Raw genomic sequence first — 27,871 nt, 5'->3', positions numbered from 1 at the left:
GCTTCCAATGCAGGGGGTGCGGGTTTGATCCCTGGTCAGGGAACTAATTTTCCACACGTGGTCAAAAAATAAAAGGAAGAAAGAAAGAAAGCAGATTACAGGCCCAGTTAGATTATTTGGGTTCCCCCAAATGGTCACAACATATTATTTAAAGAAACAAAAACAAAAAGGAGAAAAGTAAAGACAAGCTTTCTTAAGTAAAAAATAACTATTTCTTTTTTTAAAATTTTATTTATTTATTTATTTATTTATGGCTGTGTTGGGTCTTCATTTCTGTGCCAGGGCTTTCTCTAGTTGCAACAAGTCGGGGCCACTCTTCATCGTGGTGCACGGGCCTCTCACTATCGCGGCCTCTCTTGTTGCAGAGCACAGGCTCCAGACGCGCAGGCTCAGTAATTGTGGCTCATGGGCCTAGTTGCTCCGTGGCACGTGGGATCTTCCCAGACCAGGGCTCGAACCCGTGTCCCCTGCATTGGCAGGCAGATTCTCAACCACTGCACCACCAGGGAAGCCCACTATTTCTTTTTAATGCCAATGTTTTCTCTGCAATTAAGAGTGCATACAATCTGGGAGCATGAAACCAAGGACTAGAAGGCCATATTGTCTCTGCCAGTATCCACTAACTCAAATAACTTCAATGAGAATACTAAGAATATCGAGTGTCCTATGGATCTGAGAGTTGGAATGGTTCTTAGAGGCTTTTCCATCCAGGTCCATCATGATTCAGCTGAAGATACTGAGGACCAGAGATGTTCAAGTCATCCAACAAGCTAGTGGAAGAACTGAGGCTACTTTTCTGACTCCAGTGCTCTTTCCTTTGCATCAGAAATTTTACAGGCTATAATTAATTTTGAAAATATTAAGAGAAAACATGATACCTGGATATTGGTTGGAACTGAGAAGGTTATGCAAGGAAATAAAGCAACATCAGCTGCCCACCACTATGAATTACACCATAGAGCAACTCCAGAAGCATGGGGGTGTTTTTGGATGTGAAAGTAAGAACAAGAATGCTAAATGTGTCTTAAACCTAAGGAGATCATTTGTCATTGGCCTGCTCATGCTAAAACACCAAACTAAAAAGAGAAATTGTATTCTAAAACCAAGTAATAATTTGAGAATATAGGTGGTGTTACACTGGGTCAACACCACTTTGTTCAGAAAGCATGAAGACAACTGCATTCCACACTGGTCAAAACCATCACATTAATTTGTGTTCCCTCTAATCTTAAGTATCTTCCTGTAGGAATGTTTTAAAATTCAGAACAAGAAGAGTGGGGGAAAGCTAGAAACAGAGAAAGTAATTATATATTTATGGCACTGTGAGACCATAATAAAAATTTAATGAGTACAGATTATCTGTTGCATTTATCCATTCATTTAACAAATATTACAAATTGCCTATTACGTACCAGGCACGTACTGGTCTATGCACTAGGAATACAGAGATAAATAAATATATTCACTGCCCTTTCATTTCTCAGAAGTCAGGGATCCAGAAAACTAAGATAAAATAAGATGGGGGTCACTGGAGCTCATAGGGGAGCTCCAACCATGTCTAGCTATATTAGCTAAGGATTCTAGAGGACAATTTGAGGCTTTCACTAGTTTTCAAAGGATAGGTAATATTAATCAAGTAAATAAGGAGAAAGGTATTCCTTGTAGAAAAAAATAGTCCATGTCAAAGCTCCAGAGCATGACATGATCAGGAAACTATAACAAACTTATTCTTTTTCAAGTGCATATTTTTGGTGAATATTTGGGGAAAGGTATAGGTATGTGCCATTCTCCACTTATTTGACTGTGACAAAAATCTAACCCAAAGCCATTTAAGGAAAGACGAGAATTTATTCATTCATATAAGTAAAAAATCCAAGGATAGATTTTCAAGAATGGTGAGATTTAGAAAGTCAGTGTCATCAGACTCAGTGTCTGTCTCCCCATCTCTTAGGGCTTTTTTCCATGTTATTGGCCCATTTTCCAGCAGGCTGTCTATTTAAGGAGACTGGCAGTTTCAGCTTTAAGTCATCCATACAGATAATAATCCTAACAAAAGGAAAAACAAAAAAAAGAGTTTTTATCCCAATAGTTCCAACATGTCTTGAAATTTCATCTCATTAGCCTGGCTTGACTCATATGTGCATTCCTGAATCACTTCCCTGGTAGCATAAAGCTTAGTCCTAACACCCTGGCTACCCCCTCCAATTCTTCATATTCATCTCTGAATCTCAGTCTAGCCTATATTGAAGCTATCATTAGTTTTGCCTTAGAGTATAGAATTAAAACCCATCAGACCCATTTAAAAAAATAAAATTGGAGTCCTTCCTGACACCATACACAAAAATTAAACCAAAATTGAACATAGATCTAAATGCTAAAACTCAAAAACTCTTAGAAGAAAATATAGGAGTAAATCTTTGTGACCTGGGCAACACCTTCTTAGATATGATACCAAAAGCAAAAATGATGGAAGAAATTATAGGTAGATTTGATTTCATCAAAAATTAAAATATTTTGCTACAAAAGATACCATCAAGAAAATGAACGACAGCCATAGAATGGGGAAAATATTTGAAAATTATGTGTATATCTGATAAATGACTTTTATTCAAAATATATAAAAAAAACTCTTACCACTCATTGGTAAAAGATAAATAACCCAGTTAAAACATGCCCAATGGATCTGAATAGACATTTCTCCAGAGAAGATTTACATATGATCAATAAGCTCATGAAAAGATGCTCAACGTGATTAGCCATTAAGGAAATGTTAACCAAAATCATAAGATACCACTTCACATTCTCTAGAAAGACTATGACAAACAAGAACAAGTATTGGTGAGAATATGTAGAAATTGGAACCCTTGTGCATAGTATGAATGTACAATGTTGCAGCCACTTTGGAAAACAGTTTGATAGATCTTAAAAAGTTAAACTTAGAGTTATCATACGATCTAGAGAGTCCACTTATAGGCATACACCCCAAATAATTTAAAACAGATACTCAAACAAATACATATACACTCATGTTCATAGCAGCAGTATTCACAATAGCCAAAAGGTAGAAACAACCTGAATGTTCATCAACGGATGAATGGATAAATAAAAAGTGGTATATCCATACAAAGAATAAGTATTTGACAATAAGAAGGAATGAATACTGATCATGCTACAACATAGATGAACTTTGAAAACATTATGCTAAGTGAAAGAAGCCAGTCACAAATGCCCACATATTGTATGATTCCATTTATATGAAATGTCCATAATAGGCAAATTTATAGAGACAGAAAGTAGGTTGGTGGTTGCCAGGGCTGGGAGGAGGATGGAATGAGGAAAAACTGCTAAAGAGTGCTGAGTTTCTTTTAGGGAATGAAAATATTATAAAATTATATTGTAGTGGTGGCTGCACAACTCTGTCAGTATATTAGAACCATTGAACTATACGATTTAAATGAGTGAATTGTATGGTATGTAACTTATGTCTCAATAAAACTGTTTATAGAAACACATCATTGGCAAGAGACTTGAATAGACATTTCTCCAAAGAAATGGCTAACAAGCACAAGAGAAAATGTTTAACAACATCAGCCATTAAGGAAATGCAAATCAAAACTACGAGATACTACTTCACATCCACTGGGATAGCTATAGTATTAATTTTAAAAAAGAAAATAATAAGTGTTGGCAATAATGTGGAGAAATCAGAGAATTTGTACATTGCTGGTAGGAATGCAAAATGATGTAGCCATTGGGGAAAATAGTTTAGAAGTTCCTCAGAAAGTTAAACATGGAATAACCATGTGACCAGGAATCCCACTCTTAGGCATGTTCTCAAGAGAAATGAAAATATATGTCCAAACAGAAACTTGTATACAAATGTTTATAGCAGCATTATTCATAACAGCCAAATGGTGGAAAAACCCAAATGCCTATCAAGAGATGACTGGATAAACAAATTGTGGCATATACATGCAATAGAATATTATTCAGCCATAAAAATAAATGAAGTATTGAAACATGCTACAAATTGGATGAAAACATCATGCTAAGTGAAAGAAGCCAGATACAAAGTTCACATATTGTAACGATTTCTTTTGTATGAAATAAATACCCAGCATAGGCAAATCCATGGATACTACAGGCAGATGAGTGGAGGGGGAATGGGGTGTGATTACTTAATGGATACAGGGCATACTTCTGGGGTGATGAAAAAGTTTTGGAACTAGAGAGAAATTGTGGTTGTACAACACTGTGAATGCACTAAATGCCCCTGAATTGTGCACTTTAAAATATGTCATTAATTTTACATTATGTGAAATTCATCTCAATTTTTAAAAAACACATCAGGCTCAAAGCATAACACAAATCTAATCTTTTCCTTCAGAGATCTCCCCATAAATAGCAAGACAAAAATCCCAAGTACTTATTTTGGCATTCAAGGCCCTTTACAACTTGTCCTAAACTTATATCCAATCTCTCCCACCCCCACTTTCCATCACTTCCCCCAAGTCTTCTACACTCCAGTCACACTGAATGATAGCTCAGTATTGCCCAGACATGGGGTTCTTTCATAACTCTACTTTGAAATGTTCTTTCATAACTGATTACATATGCTGTTCTTCCCAGCTACACTATGAGCATCTCAAAGGTAGAGACAGCATCTGATTCATCTGTGCATTTCCAGATCTCACCCCGGGTCTGGTCTTTAGTGCGCACTTAATGAATGTTTGTTGAATTGAATTGAATGTGCTTGGAAACCCTGTGGGGGAACCTCCAGAATCCTTCAGGGATTGTAAATGTTCAGTGAATAGGTGAAATGAGGCAGTTCCTTAGAATTAGAAATTAACCTATTTTGTGAAGAAAACATTAGGATGGATACACTATCTCCATTTGCCTTTGGGAAAATACCAGAAAAAAAGGAATGCTGAAATGCTGTGAATACTCTAAAGGTTTATGTCATTTTAAATTAGACAATGGGAGGAAAAAAGGGAAGTAAAGTAGGTGGTATAACAGAAATTTTTACAATATGTCCTTGAAGGAAATGACAAGAGCTGAATCAAACACCCCTGGGCTTTCCATGGACCTGCATTCGATAGAGGGAGGTAAGAGGAAGGGGAGACATTAGACAAAGTGGAAATAGATCCAAGAGAGCATCCTCCCAGGTTCTGCCATGCTCTGGTACAGAATTTATCCACGACAGAGCTAAAGTGCTATACCACGTGCATGGTGGTTGAAACTGAGCCGAGAGATTGAAAAGATCCTCTGACCTAAATGAGGTCTCCCCTTGTTTATCATGTTACCAAAAGATTACCCAGTGTTCTCCTAATAGAACCACCCAAACTACGCAGCATCAAGAGTCACACACACAATGAGTTTGGAAGTGGTGTTTAGAACCAATAGAAATAACAACAATGAAGATAACAGCTAACATTAAATACACTTTATGTGCCAGTTAGCATTCCAGTTGAGGGCAACACGGAAATGAGTAATACACAATTTTTAATTACAAAAGCTTATAGCTTACTGGGAGACCGACAAACGAGTGAAGTTTAACTCAGTGTTGTGTCATTGCTGACTTATGAACAAAGTGCTGCTGAACTCTCATGCCTCAGTGGTCTTATCCCCAGATCAGAGTTCTAAGCTGTCTTGAGCAGCAACTCTAATTCAAATAGGGAATTAAAAGAGATGGGGCCTGAGGAGCAGATGCCTTCTTCTTTTCCCCAGAAAACTACTGTTGCTCTGAGCTATAGGAGGAAAAATCTACGGGGGAACTGCTGGAGGGCAGGGATGTGTATCTAATTTATCTCTGTATCTCCCCTAACACCTAACATATAGTGGATGTTCAAATCTAAGTTTGAGTCTAACTGAAGCAAGTAGAATATGTTGTGCTTCAAGGGTTCTTGCCAAATATCAGATCTGCCAATGGCAGCAGACATGCAAGCTTTCCCTTGCACATCACTAAAAAATGCAACTCCTGACTTAAAGGTAGGGAGTCAACCAAAATAGAAAGTGGTAGGCAGAAACTCTCCCCTAATAATTTGTTAAAGGGACAGAAATGTTGATTCCTAGTAGAATAATACCTCAACACTCCATACAGAGACACAGAAAAATGGTCAGAAACCTTGTCCACCAATTCTTCTGAAACAAGTTTCTCTGAGTGGGGTGGTTCTGAAAGTCAAACCCCAGCCCTACTAGGGAAATGCATAACAGTCATTCATACAGCCACACTTCCTGATATTTTCCAAGGCAATTTAAGTTTCAGATACTACATTCCAGTCAAGACATGCACCAGATGTTTCCTGAAGTGAGGTTTAGAAAATGAGCCAATCTTATGTCCCTGGTGAAAAAAGAAATAGGAAGATATCCAGTTCCCCAAATCTGGGTACCTCAATCAGATAATTCCGATGCAGACTTAACGGGAAGATATGCAGAAAATGCACTCTGGGCAGATCACAACACTGTCTACTTCTACAAGGATTTATGTGCTAAAGCCCTTATGTGCAGCACAGGTGAGCCAGGCTGGATGGTACAGAGCTGAGAGGATTCTTTGGCTCTTAACCTAAGAACACACTAGAGCAAGCCGTGCCCACATTCCAAGTCTGGCCCTGGATCCTATCGTGATTTAGGGCTAGTAGAGGCATGGGAACTTGAACCCAAGGAAAACTGTTTTAATGGGTTTTAAAGTGAATAAAGACAAATTTACTCAAGAAAAAGGCCAGTTTGCACAATTACCAGAAAGCTCCACTATCTGGGAATGTGGTTTAATTGTCTCCTTGGACAACCCATGTCCTTGACCCTCCACAGAACGTGGTGTGAGGCAGTGGGATTTGAGCTGTCCCTCCCACTTAGAAGGACACCCACAGTCATCATAGCTCAGTATCTCTACTTACCCAGGGGTCAGACAGTATTATTAGTAGGAAAGACTCCTTCCCCTTGCCCTTTTTTTTCCTGGTGTGGTGATGGTGGAATTCTATCATCGAGAACTACTTACTTTGAGTGTAATATGCCTGTGGCTATGTGCTCCTCTTTAGAAAGCAAATACTCATGGAAAATGATATGTAAGTCACTTAACCCCTTACACATTCTCTTCTTAGTTGCTTCTCTCACCGCAGAAAAGACTGGGTCAGCTGGAGTTAAGATGGTGCCCAAAGTGAGAGAGGGATAACAAGTCTAAAAGGGGAGAAGATGCTCTCAAAATGTGTCATAGCTTTATTTTTTTTAATAGCAGCACAAAGAGGGGAAATGTGAGGTCTGATAACTTTGTGGTTTGCTTCAGCTGTCTGATCAATGTGACTCATATTTTATACAGAACTTGATAGAATAATATATAATGAAAGTTTTTACTCTATTTGAAGCAACTCTATTTTAGGACCTGTAGTAGGCAGGTTTCTAAGGTGGTACCCAATGACCCTCATCCTTGTGTAATCCCCTCCCCTTGAGAGTGATGGGAACCTGAGGATATCGTGAGCTATCCCTCTCCTGATTCTATTACATTGTATGGCAAAGGGATCTTGCAGTTGTTACTGAAGTTGCAAGTGAGTTGATCTTATCCTGGGGGGAGGCTGACTGAGTCAGATGAGCCTTTAAAAACAGAGTCTTCCTTGGCTGGCTTTGAAGGAAGAAAGCAAACAGCCATGTTGTGAGCTGCTTACAGAGAAGGGCAGGGGTCTCTAGGAGCTGAGGGTGGTCCCCGGAGAGCAAGAAAACATTGCCCCAGTCATATAATCCATGGAACTGAATTCTACCAGCAACCTGAATGAACTTGGAAGAGGACCTCCCAGATGAGAACCGCAGCCCCAGTTGACACCTTGATCACAGCCTATGAAGCCTGAGCAGAGGATCTGGCTAAGCTGTGCCCAAACACCTCACCCATGGAAAATGAGATAGTAAATGCATGTTGCTTCAGCTGCAAACTTTGTGGTAATTTGTTATGCAGCAATAGAAAACTAAAACAGGACCAATATTGTCAAATTCTGCACAGTGGCTGATTTTTGCTGAGAACTACAAGCATGCTGAGTTAGAAATTTCCATGAGAAGACAGTTTTTAATTATCTGGGTATCCAAAGCATCAGAGTACTTAAACTTCTTTTTTCAGGAGCAATAAGACATTGACTTTTCTCACTCAGAAAACTCAAAAATAGCTGAACAGATTTTCTTTAGAACTTTCCAAAAATAAAGATTTTCTTCTGGGCTGAAATCAATCCGGGAAATGTTAATCTGGAAGGAAAAAGAAGCTTAAGTAGTGTAAATACAAGAGCTCAAAATAGGCTGCATTGTTCTGACCTATGGGGGCTCTGGAGAAAATTGCTCACTGTTTAGAACAGCAGAAATGCTTGATTACTGTAGTTGCATGCAAGGTACCAGAAGAAGCCATATGCTTGGTAATATCTTAGTCACTGCAAAGAGTAGATATAGGGCCAAAGATTGAACCACGAATAAGAGATCATCCTTTCATCCTCACTAAATGAAATTCCAAAATACACTCACACATCCAGAAGGGATTTTGTAAGGGCGCACAGTCCTTATTTACGGCTTAAACAAGATTGTGATTAATTCAAAATAACAAGATATACTTTTTCAAACTCTTCAGAAAGTAAATCAGTTAACTATCCTGGGACCATATTTCCTTGTCTGTAAAACGAATGTTTGGTCTCATCTCCAAGATTCTTTCCAGCTCTGTGATTCTGTCACAAGCTGCCTCCATCATTTTATCTACCCAGTTTGTTTATGTTGTTACATGAGGCTGAATAGGAAAAGCATCCAGTACACTGAAAACACTCAACAAATGGAAATTCTTTTTAGTAAAGTATTAAACCAATGTTGGCTGCTTCTGCAGTTAGTGTTACAAAACCTTCCTTCATAAGTCTGATTTTTCCAAAACTTTTCATCACCTTTCCAAAGCATTCCACTTGACTTCTCTTTAGTTATGGAGCAATTAAAGACAAAACCAGTCCTCTAAAAAAGATTAGCTATAATAGGAGAATTCCAAAAAGAGTCTTAACCTTGACCTCCACTTATATCTTCCATTCACAGTTCCTTGTAAGTTTCAGCACTATATTGATTCCTGTGCTAGATATCTCTGCCTGGATGACTTGCCTGTTCTTCAAATTCAACTTACCCCAACGTACCTCAAAGATATTACTTTTCTTCCGCAATCAGCCCATCCCTGCCAGATTTCCCTATTTTCATGGTGTGTCATTGTCTAAATTACTCAATGGTAAAATATTTGAATCATCTTTTTTTCTTCCTTCTCTGTCATGCTTCTTATCTATACATGCAAAATCCTCCTGACTTTTCCTTTTATTTAAGATCAATAACATTTTAATTTTGTAAAAATGTGTTGAAATCATACCTTTCCAAGTCATTGGAAAAGTGTTTTACACATTTTCCTTTCCAATCTAACTACTGCCACTCTAGCTTGAGCTCTTTATACTGGGAGTATTGTACAGCCCTTCCGCTGCCTCCATTTCCCAATGAAAATGTGAATTCTTTGAGAACAGGGACATATTTGCTAGCCCAGTGCCCTGCACAGGCAGACACCCTATAAACATTTGTTGCTGTGAATGACAATGACAATTACAACAGCACCTCAATTATGAAACAATCATTCTTAGGTAAATTGCAGACTCTAAATGCCAATATGTTGATACTCTTAATGAATTCTTTCTTTTTTTTTTGAATTTTATTTTATTTATTTTTTTATACAGCAGGTTCTTATTAGTTATCTATTTTATACATATTAGTGTATATATGTCAATCCCAATCTCCCGTTTCATCACACCACCACCCCTCCACAGCCACTTTCCCTCCTTGGTGTCCATACGTTTGTCCTCTACATATGTGTCTCAATTTCTGCCCTGCAAACCGGTTCATCGGTACCAGTTTTTCTAGGTTCCACATATATGCGTTAATATACAATATTTGTTTTCCTCTTTCTGACTTACTTCACTCTGTATGACAGTCTCTAGGCCCATCCATGTCTCTACAAATGACCCAATTTCATTCCATTTTATGGCTGAGTAATATTCCATTGTATATATGTAACACATCTTCTTTATCCATTTGTCTGTCGATGGGCATTTAGGTTGCTTCCATGAACTGGCTATTGTAAATAGTGCTGCAATGAACATTGGGGTGCATGTGTCTTTTTGAATTATGGTTTTCTCTGGGTATATACCCAGTAGTGGGATTGCTGGATCATATGGTAATTTTATTTTTAGTTTTTTAGGGAACCTCCATAATGTTCTCCATAGTGGCTGTATCAATTTACATTCCCACCAACAGTGCAAGAGAGTTCCCTTTTCTCCACACCCTCTCCAGCATTTGTTATTTGTAGATGTTCTGATGATGCCCATTCTAACCGGTGTGAGGTGATACCTCATTGTAGTTTCGATTTGCATTTCTCTAATAATTAGTGATGTTGAGCAGCTTTTCATATGCGTCTTGGCCATCTGTATGTCCTCTTGGAGAAATGTGTATTTAGGTCTTCTTCCCACTTTTGGATTGGGGTGTTTGTTTTTTAAATATTGAGCTACATGAGCTGTTTTATATTTTGGAGATTAATCCTTTGTCTGTTGTTTCATTTGCAAATGTTTTCTCCCATTGTGAGGGTTGTCTTTTCATCTTGTTTGTAGTTTCATTTGCTTTACAAAAGCTTTGAAGTTTCATTAGGTCCCATTTTTTTATTTTTGTTTTTATTTCCATTACTCTAGGAGGTGGATCAAAAAAGATCTTGCTGTGATTTATGTCAAAGAGTGCTCTTCCTATGTTTTCCTCTAAGAGTTTTACAGTGTCCAGTCTTACATTTAGGTCTCTAATCCATTTTCAGTTTATTTTTGTGTATGGTGTTAGGGAGTGTTGTAATTTCATTATTTTACATGTAGCTGCCCAGTTTTCCCAGCACCACTTATTGAAGAGACTGTCTTTTCTCCATTGTATATCTTTGCCTCCTTTGTCATAGATTAGTAGACCATAGGTGTGTGGGTTTATCTCTGGGCTTTCTATCCTGTCCCATTGATTTATATTTCTGTTTTTGTGCCAGGACCATATTGTCTTGATTATTGTAGCTTTGTAGTATAGTCTGAACTCAGGGAGTCTGATTCCTCCAGCTCCATTTTTTCCCCTCAAGACAGCTTTGGCTATTTGGGGTTTTTTGTGTCTCCATACAAATTTTAAGATTTTTTGTTCTAGTTCTGTAAAAAATGCCACTGGTAATTTGATAGGGATTACATTGACTCTATAGATTGCTTTGAGAAGTGTAGTCATTTTCACAATATTAATTCTTCCAATCCAAGAACTTGGTATATCTCTCCATCTGTTTGTATCATCTTTAATTTCTTTCATCAGCGTCTTACAGATTTCTGCATACAGGTCTTTTTTCTCCCTAGGTAGATTTATTCTTAGGTATTTTATTTGTTTTGTTGCAATGGTAAATGGGAGTGTTTCCTTAATTTCTCTTTCAGATTTTTCATCATTAGTGTATAGGAATGCAAGAGATTTCTGTGCATTAATTTTCTATCCTGCAACTTTACCAAATTCATTGATTAGCTCTAGTAGCATTCTGGTGGCCTCTTTAGGTTTTTCTATGTATAGTATCATGTCATCTGCAAACAGTGACAGTTTTACTTCTTATTTTCCAGTTTTACTTCTTATTTTCCAATTCTTTTATTTCTTTTTCTTCTCTGATTTTCATGGCTGGGACTTCCAAAACTATGTTTAATAATAGTGGTGAGAATGGACATCCTCGTCTTGTTCCTGATGTTACAGGAAATGCTTTCAGTTTTTCACCATTGGGAATGATGTTTGCTGTGGGTTTGTTCTATATGACCTTTATTATGCTGAGGTAGGTTCCCTCTATGCCTACTTTCTGGAGAGTTTTTATCATAACTCGGTGTTGAATTTTGTCAAAAGTTTTTTCTGAATCTATTGAGATGATCATATGGTTTTTTTTTTTTTTTTTAAAGACAACATCATGGACAAGAAAGATTTTTTTTTTTTTTTGGCTATGTTGGGTCTTCGTTTCTGTGCGAGGGCTTTCTCTAGTTGTGGCGAGTGGAGGCCACTCTTCATCGCGGTGTGGGGGCCTCTCACTATCGTGGCCTCTCTTGTTGCGAAGCACAGGCTCAGTAGTTGTGGCTTACAGGCCCAGTTGCTCCGCGGCATGTGGGATCTTCCCAGGCCAGGGCTGGAACACGTGTCCCCTGCATTGGCAGGCAGATTCTCAACCACTGAGCCACCAGGGAAGCCTGATCATATGGTTTTTATTCTTCAATTTGTTAATATGGTGTATCACATTGATTGATTTGCATATATTGAAGAATCCTTGCATCCCTGGGATAAATCCCACTTGATCATGGTGTATGATCCTTTAAATGTGTTGTTGGATTCTGTTTGCTAGTATTCTGTCGGGGATTTTTGCATCTACATTCAACAGTGATATTGCTCTGTAATTTTCTTTTTTTGTAGTATCTTTGTCTGGTTTGGGTATCAGGGTGATGGTGGCCTCATAGAATGAGTTTGGGAGTGTTCCTTCCTCTGCAATTTTTTGGAAGAGTTTGAGAAGGATGGGTGTTAGCTCTTCTCTAAATATTTCATAGAATTCACCTGTGAAGCCATCTGGTCCTGCACCTTTGTTTGTTGGAAGATTTTTAATCACAGTTTCAATTTCATTACTTGTGATTAGTCTGTTCGTATTTTCTATTTCTTCCTGGATCAGTCTTGGAAGGTTATACCTTTCTAAGAAGTTTTCCATTTCTTCCAGGTTGTCCATTTTATTGGCATAGAGTTGCTTGTAGTAGTCTCTTAGGGTGCTATGTATTTCTGCAGTGTCTGTTGTAACTTCTCCTTTTTCATTTCTAATTTTATTGATTTGAGTCCTCTCTCTCTTTTTCTTCATGAGTCTGGCTAATGGTTTATCAATTTTGTTTATCTTCTCAGAGAACAAGCTTTTAGTTTTATTGATCTTTGCTATTGTTTTCTTTGTTTATATTTCATTCATTTCTGCACTGATCTTTATGATTTCTCTCCCTCTGCTAACTTTGGGTCTTGTTTGTTCTGCTTTCTCTAGTTCCTTTAGGTGTAAGGTTAGATTGTTTATTTGAGATTTTTCTTGTTTCTTGAGGTAGGCTTGTACTGCTATAAACTTCCCTCTTAGAACTGCTTTTGCTGCATCCCATAGATTTTGGATCATCGTGTTTTCATTGTCATTTGTCTCTAGGTATTTTTTGATTTCCTCTTTGATTTCTTCAGTGATCTCTTGGTAATTTAGTAACATATTGTTTAGCCTCCATGTGTTTGCGTTTTATACGTTTTTTTCCCTGTATTTGATTTCTAATCTCATAACGTTGTGGTCAGAAAAGATGCTTGATATGATTTCAAGTCTCTTAAATTTACTGAGGCTTTATTTGTGACCCAAGTTGTGATCTATCCTGCAGAACGTTCCGTGTGCACTTGAGAAGAAAGTGTAATCTGCTGTGTTTGGATGGAATGTCCTATAAATATCAATTAAATCTCTCTGGTCTATTGTGTCATTTAAAGCTTGTGTTTCCTTATTAGTTTTCTGTTTGGATGATCTGTCCATTGGTGTAAGTGGGGTGTTAAAGTCCCCCACTATCATTGTGTTACTGTCGATTTCCTCTTTTATAGCTGTTAGCAGTTGCCTTATGTATTGAGGTGTTCCTACTTTGCGTGCATATATATATTTATAATTGTTATATGTTCTTCTTGGATTGATCCCTTGATCATTATGTAGTGTCCTTCCTTGTCTCTTATAGCATTCTTTATTTTAAAGTCTATTTTATCTGATATGAGTATTGCTACTCCAGCTTTCTTTTGATTTCCATTTGTATGGAATATCTTTTTCCATCCCCTCACTTTCAGTCTGTATGTGTCCCTAGGTCTGAAGTTGGTCTCCTGTAGACAGCATATATATGGGTCTTGTTTTTGTATCCATGCAGCAAGCATGTGTCTTTTGGTTGGAGCATTTAATCCATTCACGTTTAAGGTAATTACCAATATGTATGTTCCTATTACAATTTTCTTAATTGTTTTGGGTTTGTTTTTATAGGTCCTTTTTTCTCTTGTGTTTCCCACTTAGAGAAGTCCCTTTAGCATTTGTTGTAGAGCTGGTTTGGTGGTGCTGAATTCTCTTAGCTTTTGCTTGTCTGTAAAGCTTTTGATTTCTTCATCAAATCTGAAATAGATCCTTGCTGGTTAGAGTAATATTAGTTGTAGGTTCTTCCCTTTCATCACTTTAAATATGTCCTGCCACTCCCTTCTGGCTCGTAGAGTTTCTGCTGAGAAATCAGCTGTTAACCTTATGGGGATTCCCTTGTATGTTATTTGTTGCTTTTCCCTTTCTGCTTTTAATATTTTTTCTTGTATTTAATTATTGATAGTTTGATTTATTTGTGTCTTGGTGTGTTTCTCCTTGGATTTATCCTGTATGGGACTCTCTGGTCTTCCTGGACTTCGGTGGCTATTTCCTTTCCCATGTTAGGGAAGTTTTCGACTATAATTTCTTCAAATATTTTCTCTGGTCTTTCTCTCTCTCTTCTCCTTCTGCGACCCCTATAATGCGAATGTTGTTGCATTTAATGTTGTCCCAGAGGTCTCTTAGGCTGTCTTCGTTTCTTTTCATTCTTTTTTCTTTATTCTGTTCTGCAGCAGTGAATTCCACCATTCTGTCTTCCAGGTCACTTGTACGTTTTTCTGCCTCAGTTATTCTGCTATTGGTTCCTTCTAGTGTATTTTTCATTTCATTTATTGTATTGTTCTTCTCTTTTTGTTTCTTCTTTAATTCTTCTAGGTATTCTTTAATTCTTCTAGGTCTTTTAAAATATTTCTTGCTTCTTCTCGATCTTTGCCTCCATTCTTTTTCCAAGGTACTGGATCAACTTCACTGTCATTATTCTGAATTCTCTTTCTGGAAGGTTGCCTATCTCCACTTCATTTAGTTGGTTTTCTGGGGCTTTATCTTGTTCCTTCATCTGGTACACAGCCTTCTGCCTTTTCATCTTGTCTTTCTTTCTTTGAATGTGGTTTTTGTTTCACAGGCTGCAGGATTGTAGTTCTTCATGCTTCTGCTGCCCACCTAATAAGTGGAGGCTCTCTAAGAGGCTTGTGCTCGTTTCCTGATGGGAGGGATGGGTGGTGGGGAGAGCTGGCTGTTGCTCTGGTGGGTAGAGCTCAGTAAGACTTTAATCTGCTTGTCTGCTGATGGGTGGGGCTGGGTTCCCTCCCTGTTGGTTGTGTGGCCTGAGGTGACCCAACACCGAAGCCTATCCGGCTCTTTGGTGGTGCTAATGGTGGACTCTGGGAGGGCTCACACCAAGGATTACTTCCTAGAACTTCTGCTTCCAGTGTCCTTGTCCTCAAGGTTAGTCACAGCCACCCTCGCCTCTGCAGGAGACCCTCCAACACTAGCAGGTAGGTCTGGTTCAGTCTCCTACAGGATCACTGCTCCTTCCCCTGAGTCCTGATGTGCACACTACTTTGTGTATGCCCTCCAAGAGTGGAGTCTCTGTTTCCCACAGTCCTGTCGAAGTCCTGCAATCAAGTCCCGCTAACCTTCAAAGTCTGATTCTCTAGGAATTCCCCCTCCCATTGCCAGAATCCCAGGTTGGTAAGCTTGATGTTGTGCTCAGAACCTTCACTCCAGTGGGTGGATTTCTCTGGTATAAGTGTTCTCCAGTTTGTGAGTCACCCACCCAGCAGTTATGGGATTTGATTTTATTGTGATTGTGCCCCTCCTACCGTTTCATTGTGGCTTCTCTTTTGTCTTTGCATGTGAGATATCTTTTTTGGTGAGTTCCAGTGTCTTCCTGTCAGTGATTGTTCAGGAGTTAGTTATGATTCTGATGCTCTCACAAGAGAGAGTGAGATCACGTCCTTCTACTCCGCCATCTTGAACCAATCTCGACACTCTTGATGAATTCTTAATTAGCATATTGGCAATTACATTTCAAAGCTGTATTCACAGGGCACTTCACAGTTGTTCATCAGTTTTTGTCAAGATATTCTCAAGCGGTAAGTGATAAAAAGCATTCCCTATTCTTTTTTTCTAAATTGAGAAAAGCAAAATATTTTTATGAGATATATTAAGAATATGCAGTATATTAATTAACATGAGAAATTAAAATAAATTAGTTTTCTTTGTCCCGTGTACCAATGGCAATAATTCTGTAGCATTTTTTTCTATAGGAAAGCAAATAGTGACTTTTTTGATTTAATTGAATTGCTGGTAATCCTCAAAGATTGGGAGAGTCTCTAGCCTTCCATTCAAACTGAAATTTTTTACTTTTATACCCCTCAAATAGGTAATTTTAGTGTGTCTTTGGTATCTTATTTGTTTTTTGTTTATTGATTTTTCTGATAAAAATAATGCAATTTAAACTCAAAGTAAGTAGTAGGAATGAAATAATAAAGAACAGAAAAAATAAAAAATAGAAAATAGAAAAATAGATAAAAATAATAGTCATTAAAACTGATAAACCTCTAGCCAAACTGATCAGGAAGCAAAAAGAGATACATTTTGATGATGTCAACAAGAGAGGAAACATTGCTATACTTCTTACAGACATTAAAAGAATAATAAGGTTATATAAACAGCTGTATGCCAATAAATTCAATAACTTAGATTAAATGGAAAAAATTCTTTAAAAAAGCAAATAATCCCAGTTCACTCAAAAACAAAAAGAGATAACACAAATAGCTTTTTATCTATGAAGGAAATTGAATTTATATTTAAAAATCCTTCCCCAAAGAAATCTCCGGGCCCAGATGATTTCATGGATTAATTCTACAAAACATTTCTTGAAGAAATAATGTTAATTTTACACAAACTGTTACAGAAAATAAAAAGAGGACCACATCTCAACTCCTTTTAAAGCTAATACTGCCCCAAAATCAAAACCATTAAAGTAAACTATGAGAAAAAAAAAAAGTACAGATTGATTGACTTCATAACATAGATGGGAAAATTCTCAGCAACTTTTTAGAAAATCAAATTTCAAAGCATATAAAAATGATAATACATCATGAAAAATGGATTTTAGTGGTCACTTTTATAGTCAAAAGTAATCAATGTAATTTACTGTGTTCATAGATAAAAAAGAAAAGTCAAATAAATAATCATCTCAATAGTTTCAGAAAAAGCATTTTATAAAATTCAATACCCCACACATGATAAAAACTCTCGGAAAACAAAGGATAGAAGGGTGCTTCCTCAACATGATAAAAAAGCATCTACAAAAACCCTTATTTCACTCCATATACAAAAATTAACTTGAAATGGGTCATAGATCTAACTATAAACATAAAAGCTAAAACTATAAAAGTTCTAGAAGAACAGAAAGAAAAAAATCTTGGTAATTTAGACTTAGGCAAAGATTTCCAAAATAGGACACAAAAAGTGTGAACTATAAGAGAAAAAAATTGATAAGTTGGACTTCATCAAAGTTTAAGTTTTTCTCTTCAAAAGACACTTCAGAAAATGAAAAGTCACAGACTGGGAAAAATATTTGCAAAATGTATATCCAATAAATAACCTTTTATATATCCAGAATATATAAAGAACACTAACAACAAGAAGAAAACAACCCAATAAATAGCAGGGAGATGAGATTTGAATAGACTTCGCCAAAGAAGATATACAGATTTCTTAGAAGTGCACAAAAAGATGTTCAACATCATTAGTCATTAGGAAAACATATTAAAACCACATTGAGTTACCACTTCGAACCCACTAGAATGGCTAAAATTAAAACAATTAACAGTTCCAAGTGTTAGTGAGGATATGGAACAACTGGAACTCTCATGCATTACAAAAGGAACAGCCACTTTGAAAAAGATTTTGGCAGTTCCTTACAAAGCTTACACTTACCAAATAATCTACTAATTCCATTCCTACATATTTACCCAAGAGAAATGAAAAATATGTCCACACAAAGACTTGTATACAATGTTCATAGCACCTTTATTCATGATGGTAGGAAACTTGAAACAACTCAAATATCCAATAACTGGTGAATAAAAAACCAGATTGTAATTCATCTGTACAATGGACCACCACTCAGCAACACAAAGAAGCAAAGTAATGATACATCCAACAACATAGAATTGCAGAAGTATTATGCTAGACACAGAAGCCTATACAGTATACAATTTTGTTTACATGAAATGTTAGAAAAGGCAAAACCAAGTAGTGACAGAAAGCAGATAGGGGGCGGGGAGTTAGAGGAAGGGAATGCAAAGGGGCACAAGAAAATGTTTTCGTGTAACCGAAATATTCTATACCTTGGTTGTGGCAGTGGTTACATGGAGATAAACATTTGTTAAATCTCATCTAATTGTACATTTAAAGTGGTGAATTTTATTGTATGTAAACTATACCTCAATAAAGCTTCTAAAAGTAACACATATGTATGTAATTTATACCTCAATAAAGCTTCTAAAAGTAACACATACTGATTACAGATAATATTGTTGTATTTCCCTACTTATAGATATACTTTTCTATAGGATTTTAAAAACTAAAAAATCTGTAAGCTTTATTTTCTACTTTCTAACTTACTCTCCAATAATATACATTCCCCATGTTACTAAAAACTTTGGAAACATTTAGTTTGTGCATGATAGCCCATTTATAAATATGCCACATTTAATCATTCCTCTATTGGTGGAAATTTAGATTTTCAATTTTTCTGTATACTAATATTCTGATATTCTTTGTGTGTATATCCTTGTATATTTTTTGGATTTTTTTCCTGATAATAGATTTTTCAAAGATACAATTTCTGGGTCAAAGTATAAGAACATTTTAAGGATCTTAAACATACTGTTAAATTGTTTTCCAGGAAGACTATACGGATTTAATTCTCACTAGCAGTATATGAAAGGACCAGTTGTACTGCACTCTTGCCAGAACTGAATGTTATTGTGAACTATTATTTGAAATATTTGCTTAAACCTTTCACTTCAGCTTGATACTGGTTTGTAACTCTTCCCTGTACCTTTGTTCACATAGAGTCAGTCCATATTGTTCACCCTGCTGTGGGTAGGGTTGATTCAGTCCATTCCCGTGGATTTGTGACACTTGCAGACCCTCTGGGTACTGTGGGTCTATTCTGACGTCATCTTCTTGATATTCCAGAGCCTGAGTCTGACTGTCTCCGTTTCTTGCCTCTATCTGACTAGTTATCTCTTAATGTGCTTTTGAGTCTTCCATGTTTATATCATCTCTAGTGCTTAAGACTTTAACATAGCATATCTTAGCTATTACACACGGCATCTCTTTTCCTGTGGTGTAGCTCAGCACATAGTATAATTCATCTTCCATGTAGTACAGCTGTGATTTGTTCTTCATTCCTATTTACCACCCCATCCTTATCTTTCCCCTTAGTTCTCCTCTCATCTCTCCCAACTGGCACCTCTTTCCCAATTACAAGCAATGATCATATAATAGAGAGAAGATAAATAAAAAAGAAGGCTGAGCCTTATCCTTTCTGTGGCTAGGCTGAGTCAAATTTCAGCCCATCTGCCCCACTCCCTTCCCTGCTGGATTCAGTGTTCCCTTCTTCCTCCTGCCAGGTTAATCCTATGCAGGTTCTGAGTTAGTACTGACCACTGCTGGCTCAGTTCCATCAGGTTTCACCTGGCTCTGGAGTTGCTTTGAGGCAGGACAACTTTTTATTTCTGGCTCAACCTGTGAGACTCAGCTTGAGTATCATCTCCTCTGGATTAGAGCTCCCAGAGTGGCTTGATACCCTCCCTGTGTATTCCAGTGGCACCTCTGCTTGCCCCTATTATTATACATATCCGACTTGATTGCAATTGCCTGGTTAAAAGGCAATCCAGCCTACCAGAAATGGGAGCTCCAGGAGGTCAAGAACTAGCTCTTTTATCTATATATTCCTGGCAATTTGCACAGTCCCTGGATTTCAGTGCAAGTCTTATATTTTCACTCTTGTCTTCCAACAGCCTTCTCTTCACACAACAGTCATGCTGATCTTTTAAAACATAATCATTCTTTCTCTCTAATTTATTAATTTTCAGAGTTAGGTGGTCTGTGTCCTACTTTCCTGCAGTGGCTACCAGTGTATCGATTTTTGTTTTGGTTGGTGGTTTGTGATTCTCTACATGTTTTTATTTTTTGTTTGTATCATTATGAACTCACAGACTTTTAAAATATGTTCAATATGAGTCAATCAATTGCAGTTGCTATTGTTTTTGATTCTCAAAGTGCCCCATCTTACACCTGTGGAAGCTCCCTCATACTAGCTCCTAGATCAAATTAGATCTTTATGACACAGGCCTGCCCCCTTTTTTTTGATAGATTCTTTGCTTATTGGTACCACACGGCTTATCATCATCTTGCTTATTTCCAGCCTCAGACTTGGAATCAGCCCTTTCTCCACAAAACCCTGGCTCCTTTGAGGGTATAATGTTACTTACAGGCCACAACCTGGACATTATGAATGTTTCTTGCCACTTATTTGTCATTGCTTCTAGAATTTTGGAGCGGACAAAGGTAGGGAATATGCACTTATCTTACCTGTCCTGAATATGGAATGTCTTACATTTCAGGATAATCAAAAAAGCCCTAGTTGATGAGACACTTTGTACCTTTAGAGAAGAATTGTAGTTATTAAATGTATAAGGATTAATAAAATCAAAACATCACCATTTGCAGCCACTAATGAAGTAATTGATTCAGGCAATGAACATCAACAGATGCTAAAGCCATTAGGAGAGGATGATAAGGATCTTCACAGTGAAAGGATCAGCCTACCCCATGTGAACCCACTGATCAATTTTAGCGTGTCTTAAAATGAGACAACCAGACATTATGTACTGCATGATGTAATGCAATAAGAAATACACTGTACCACTTATGAAATATCCTTGCCAAAAAATGTGAAACCTGAATTTAATCAACATTTAGGTCTAACCTTTAGTTTGCAGAGCAGTAGGAGAACAAATAGACAAATTAAGAATTTGGTACAATTTACAGGACAACTAACCTAGTTTATTCAACAATTCAAATAGCAGGAAAAAAAAAAAAAAAAGGAGGGAAGAGTGGGGTCTGTTACAAATTAAAAGAGACTTAAAAGGCATTATAATCAAATGTTGCAATGGTTGGACCTCATTTGTGTCCTGATCCAAATAAATCCATGTAAAACTCTTTTTTGAGACAATTGGGGAAATGTTAAAGTACATTTAGAATTAGATGTTACTAATGAATTTTTGTTAATTTTATCAGGCATGATAACAGAATTGTGGTTATGTAAGAAAATATCCCTTTTAAAAAGAATATATAAGCACAGGGAACGCTACACAATACTCTGTAATGGCTTATATGGGAAAAGAATCTAAAAAAGAGTGGATATATGTATATGTATATGTAACTGATTCACTTTGCTGCACACCTGAAACTAATACAACATTGTAAATCAACTATACTCCAATAAATTTTTTTTAAAAAATTAAGATGTTTGCATGGCAAAAAAAAAATCATAATAAAAAAGTTCAAAAGACAAAAAAAGATCCTATCTTAATCCCAAACTCCTAATTTGGGGTTAACATATACACACTACTACATATAAAAGAGATAGGGACTTCCCTCGTGGCATAGTGGTTAAGAATCTGCCTGCCAATGCAGGGGACACGGATTCAAGCCCTTGTCAAGGAAGATCCCACATGCCACAGAGCAACTAAGCCCATGTGCCATAACTACTGAGCCTGTGCTCTAGAGTCCACGAGCCACAGCTACTGAGCCCATGCACCACAACTACTGAAGCCTGTGCACCTAGAGCCTGTGCTCTGCAACAAGAGAAGCCACTGCAATGAGAAGCCTGCACACCGCAACAAAGAGTAGCCCCCACTCGCTGCAACTAGAGAAAGCCCATGCGCAGCAAAACAGACCCAATGCAGCCAAAAATAAATAAATAAATTTACATTTAAAAAAACAGATAATCAACAAGGACCTACTGTATAGCACAGGGAACTCTACTCAATATTCTGTAATAACCTATATGGGAAAAGAATATGAAAAAGAATAGATGTATGTATATATATAACTGAATAACTTTGCTATACACCTGAAACTAACATAACATTGTAAATCAACTATACTCCAACATAAAATAACAATTTTAAAAATAATTTTAAAATTTAAAAAATAAAAGGAATATATATTGAAATATTTACAGTTAAGATGACATGAGAGAGATTTGCTTTAATAAAGCACCAAAAGGGAAAAAAAAATAAGAAAGGAAAGAAATAATAAATTAGGGGAAAAGGAAGGAAAGAAGGAAGGGAAAGGAAGAATGGAAGGAGGGGAGGAGGGAAGACAGGCAAAAATATTGACTAACTATCAAATCTTGAGATGGGTACTCAGGAGGGATATTTAAATTGTTCTCTCTGCTTTGGTGCATATTTAACATTTTTCTTTTAAAAGTTTTAAACATACATTATATTAGATCATTTCCCTATTTAATTTCCCAATTAGACACGATTATTATGTGAGTGTATCTATTGGGAGGGGTGGGCAGATAGGAAGGCATTCAGACATATATAAAAAACAAAGAGAAAATCATCCATGGTCGCGTTGTCCAGTAATAACCAGCATTGCCATTGGGGTCTATTCTCTTCCAGGCTTCCTTCACATTCATGCCAATGATGGTTACTATTCTATGCTATCACTTTAAATGTCTCATCCTTGCTTTTTTAGGTGGCTTTGCTTTCATTACCAGAGAGACAGAATATCCTCTCATAGGTTCATTGAATATCCTCTCACAGGTTCTATTTATATTTCTTCTTTTATGAATTACCTGTTTTGAGGGACTTGTCAACTATATTACAAACTTCTTTTTCTGCTGTTCCTGCATAGTTGAATAGAAATGTGCACCATGTTGCATAACTATTAACAGGAAAAGATGAAGGAGCCACTGAAGTTTGGCAGCTCTGAAGATTTAAGTGTCCTGTGTCTCAAGACCCAGACCAGCCTCCGTGATTCTCCAGGAAACTGTGTTGCACAACCCAGAGAGCATCATTCACCTAAAGACAATGTGCTACTCTATTCAGAAAGTATAAACAGGGAACTGGTTCAAGAGTCCCAGTTATTCTTGGATGCAAACCTCTGTAGGAGATAAAATATAAAACAAGGCTGACAGGGGCAGAGTCAAGATGGCAGAGTAGGAGGATGTGGAGTTCATGTCTCCTCACAGTTAGGGCACCTACCAGGCATTGGTGGGGGACCTCGGACACCTAAGGGGACTGGAGGAATCCCCACACAACTGGGCCAGGGGTCAGGCTTGAGCTCCTGTGGTGGGAGTGCTGAGTCCAAACCACTGGACTAATAGAGAACCACAGACTCAGGGAAAATTACTCAATGTGAGGCCTCCCAGAGGTCCTCATCTTGGCACCAATATCCAGCTCCACCCAACTGCCTGCAAACTCCAGTGCTGGAAGCCTCAGGCCAAACAAACAGCAAGATAGGAACACAGCTCCACCCATAAAAAAAATGAGATGAAAAAATTATGTTACAGACGAAGGAACAAGATAAAAACCTGCAAAACCAAAAAGATGAAGAGGAAATAGGCAACCTACCTGAAAAAGAATTCATAATAATGATAATAAAGATGATCTAAAATCTTGGAAATAGAATGGAGGCACAGATCAATAAAATACAAGACATGTTTAACAAAGACCTAGAAGAACTAAAGAACAAACAGTGATAAACAACTCAACAACTGAAATGAAAAATACACTAGAAGGAATCAATAACTGAATAACTGAGACACAAAAATGAATAAGTGACCTGGAAGATACAATGGTGGAAATAACAGCGGAGGAGCAGAATAAAGAAAAAAGAATGAAAAAAAATAAAAATGAGGACAGTCTCAGAGACCTCTGGGACAACATTATATTCATCAACATTTGAATTATAGGGGTCCCAGAAGAAGAAGAGAAAGAGAAAGGGTCTGAGAAAATATTTGAAGAGATTATAGTCAAAAACTTCCCTAAGATGGGAAAGGAAAAAGTCAGTCAAGTCCAGGAAGTGCAGAGAGTCCCATTCAGGATAAACCCAAGGAAAAACATGCTGAGACACATATTAATCAAACTAACAAAAATTAAATTCAAAGAAAAAATATTACAAGCAACAAGGGAAAAGCAACATATAACATACAAGGGAATCCCCATAAGTTTATCAGCTGATTGTTCAGCAGAAAATGTGCAGGCCAGAAGAGACTGGCAGGATATATTTAAAGTGATGAAAGGGAAAAACCTACAACCAAGATTACTCTATCCAGCAAGGATCTCATTCAGATTCAATGAGAAAGCAAAAGCTTTACAGACAAGCAAAAGCTAAGAGAATTCAACACCACCAAACCAGCTTTGAAACAAATGCTAAAGGAACTTCCGTAGGTGGGAAACACAGGAGAAGAAAAAGACCCACAAAAACAAACCAAAGCAATTAAGAAAATGGTAATAGGAACATACATATTGATAATTACCTTAAATGTGAATGGATTAAATGCTCTAACCAAAAGACACATGCTTGCTGAATGGATACAAAAACAAGACCCATATATATGCTGTCTACAGGAGACCCACTTCAGAGCTAGGGACACATACAGACTCAAAGTGAGGGGATGGTAAAAGATATTCCACACAAATGGAAATCAAAAGAAAGCTGGAGTAGCAATACTCATATCAGATAAAATAGACTTTAAAATAAAGAATGTTCAAGAGACAAGGAAGGATACCACATAATGATCATGGGATCAATCCATGAAGAAGATATAACAATTATAAATATATATGCACCCAACATAGGAGTACCTCAATACATAAGGCAAATGCTAACAGTCATAAAAGGGGAAATCAACAGTAACACAATAATAGTGGGGGACTATAACACCTTACTTACACCAATGGACAGATCATCCAGACAGAAAATTAATAAGGAAACACAAGGGTTAAATGACACAATAGACCAGATAGACTTAACTGATATATATAGGACACTCCATCCGAAAGCAGCACATTACACTTTCTCAAGTGCACATGGAAGACTCTCCAGAATAGATCACATCTTGGGTCACAAATCAATCCTCAGTAAATTTAAGAAAAATGAAATCATATCAAGCATCTTTTCTGACCACAACTCTATGAGATTAGAAATCAGTTACAGGGAAAAGAACTGTAAAAAACAAAAACACATGGAGGCTAAATAATACCCTACTAAATAACCAAGAGATCACTGAAGGAAACAAAGAGGAAATCAAAAAATACTTAGAAACAAATGATAATGAAAACATGATGACCCAAAACCTATGGGATGCAGCAAAAGCAGTTCTAAGAAGAAGTTTATAGCAATTCAAGCTCCCCTCAAGACACAAGAAAAATGTCAAATAAACAATCTAACCTTACACCTAAAGCAACTAGAAAAAGAAGAACAAACAAGACCCAAAGTCAGTAGAAGGAAAGAAATAAAAAGATCAGAGAAGAAATAAATGAAATAGAAATGAAGAAAACAATAGCAAAGATCAATACAACTAAAAGTTGTTTCTTTGAGAAGATAAACAAAATTGATACACCTTTAGCCAGTCTCATCAAGAAAAAAAGGGGGCTTCCCTGGTGGCGCAGTGGTTGAGAATCTGGCTGCCAATGCAGGGGACACGGCTTCAAGCCCTGGTCTGGGAATATCCCACATGCCACGGAGCAACTAGGCCCGTGAGCCACAACTACTAAGCCTGCGTGTCTGGAGCCTGTGCTCCGCAACAAGAGAGGCCGTGACAGTGAGAGGCCTGCGCACCGCGATGAAGAGTGGCCCCCACTCACCGCAACTAGAGAAAGCTCTCGCACAGAAACGAAGATCCAACACAGCCAAAAATAAATAAATAAATAAATAAAGTAGGTGACTTTAAAAAGAAAGAAAAAAAAGGAGAGGATTCAAATCAATAAAATTAGAAATAAAAAAGGAGAAATTACAACTGACACTGCAGAAATACAAAGGATCATAAGAGACTACAACAAGCAACTATATGCCAATAAAATGGACAACCTGAAAGAAATGGACAAATTCGTAGAAAGGTATGACCTTCCAAGACAAAACCAGGAAGAAATAGAAAATATAAACAGACCAATCACAAGTAATGAAATTGAAACTGCAATTAAAAATCTTCCAACAAACAAAAGTCCAGGACCAGATGGCTTAACAGGTGAATTTTATCAAACATTTAGAGAAGACCTAACACCCATCATTCTCAAACTCTTCCAAAAAATTGTAGAGGGAAGAACACTCCCAAACTCATTCTATAAGGCCACAATCACCCCGATACCAAAACCAGAGAAAGATATGACAAATAAAAAAGAAAGGAAGAAAATTATAGACCAATATCACTGATGAACATAGACGCAAAAATTCTCAACAAAATATTACTAAACGGAATCCAGTAACACATTAAAAGGATCATACACCATGATCAAGTGAGGTTTATCCCAGGATGCAAGGATTCTTCAAAACACACTAATCAATCAATGTGATACACCATATTAACAAACTAAAGAATAAAAACCATATGATTATATCAATAGATGTAGAAAAATATTTTCACAAAATTCAACACTGATTTATGATAAAAACTCTCCAGAAAGTGGGCATAGAGGGAACCTACCTTAACATAATAAATGTCATATATGAAAAACCCACAGCAAACTTCATTCTCAATGGTGAGAAACTGAAAGCATTTCCTCTAAAATCTGGAACAAGACAAGGTTGCCCACACTCACCACTATTATTCAACATAGTTTTGGAAGTTTTAGCCACAGCAGTCAGAGAAGAAAAAGAAATAAAAGGAATCCAAATCAGAAAAGAAGAAGCAAAGCTGTCACTGTTTGCAGATGACATGATACTAGACATAGATAATCCTAAAGATGCTACCAGAAAACTACTAGAGCTAATCAATGAATTTGGTAAAGTAGCAGGATACAAAATTAATGCACAGAAATCTCTTGCATTCCTATACACTAATGATGAAAAATCTGAAAGAGAAATTAAGGAAACACTCCCATTTACCAATACAACAAAAAGAATAAAATATCTAGGAATAAACCTACCTAAGGAGACAAAAGACCTGTATGCAGAAAATTATAAGACACTGATGAAAGAAATTAAAGATGATACAAATAGATGGAGAGATATACCACGTTCTTGGATTAGAAGAATCAACATCGTGAAAATGACTCTACTACCCAAAGCAATCTACAGATTCAATGCAACACCTATTAAACTACCACTGGCATTTTTCATGGAACTAGAACAAAAAATTTCACAATTTGTATGGAAACACAAAAGACCCTGAATAGCGAAAGCAATCTTGAGAAAGAAAAACGGAGCTGGGGGAATCAGGCTCCCTGACTTCAGACTATACTACAAAGCTACAGTAATCAAGACAGTATGGTGCTGGCACAAAAACAGAAATACAGATCTATGGTACAGGATAGAAAGCCCAGAGATAAACCCATGCACCTATGGTCACCTAATGTATGACAAAGAAGGCAAGAACATACAATGGAGAAGAGACAGTCTCTTCAAGAAGTGGTGATGGAAAACTGGACAGCTACATGTAAAAGAATGAAATTAGAACACTCTCTAACACCATACACAAAAATAAACTCAAAATGGATTCAAGACCTAAATGTAAGACCGGACACTATAAAACTCTTAGAGGAAAACACAGGAAAAACACACTTTGACATAAATCACAGCAAGATCTTTTTTGACCCACCTCCTAGAGTAATGGAAATAAAAACAAAAATAAACAAATGGGACCTAATGAAACTTAAAAGCTTTTGCACAGCA

General features: G+C 37.0%; 1 protein-coding gene across 1 annotated transcript in view; it reads left to right on the top strand.

The window, feature by feature from the left end:
• The window catches only part of SFT2D2 (SFT2 domain containing 2), an 842,470-nt gene that overhangs the window by 691,191 nt on the left and 123,408 nt on the right, over positions 1-27,871 (top strand). The gene's annotated exons all lie outside the window — the stretch shown is intronic.

The sequence above is a fragment of the Balaenoptera physalus genome, assembly GCF_965194825.1.
Source record: "Balaenoptera physalus genome assembly, chromosome: 1".
In the NCBI taxonomy this organism is placed as follows: Eukaryota; Metazoa; Chordata; class Mammalia; order Artiodactyla; family Balaenopteridae; genus Balaenoptera; species Balaenoptera physalus.
Note: the sequence above shows the minus strand (reverse complement) of the source record. Positions and strands in the feature narration are given on the sequence as shown.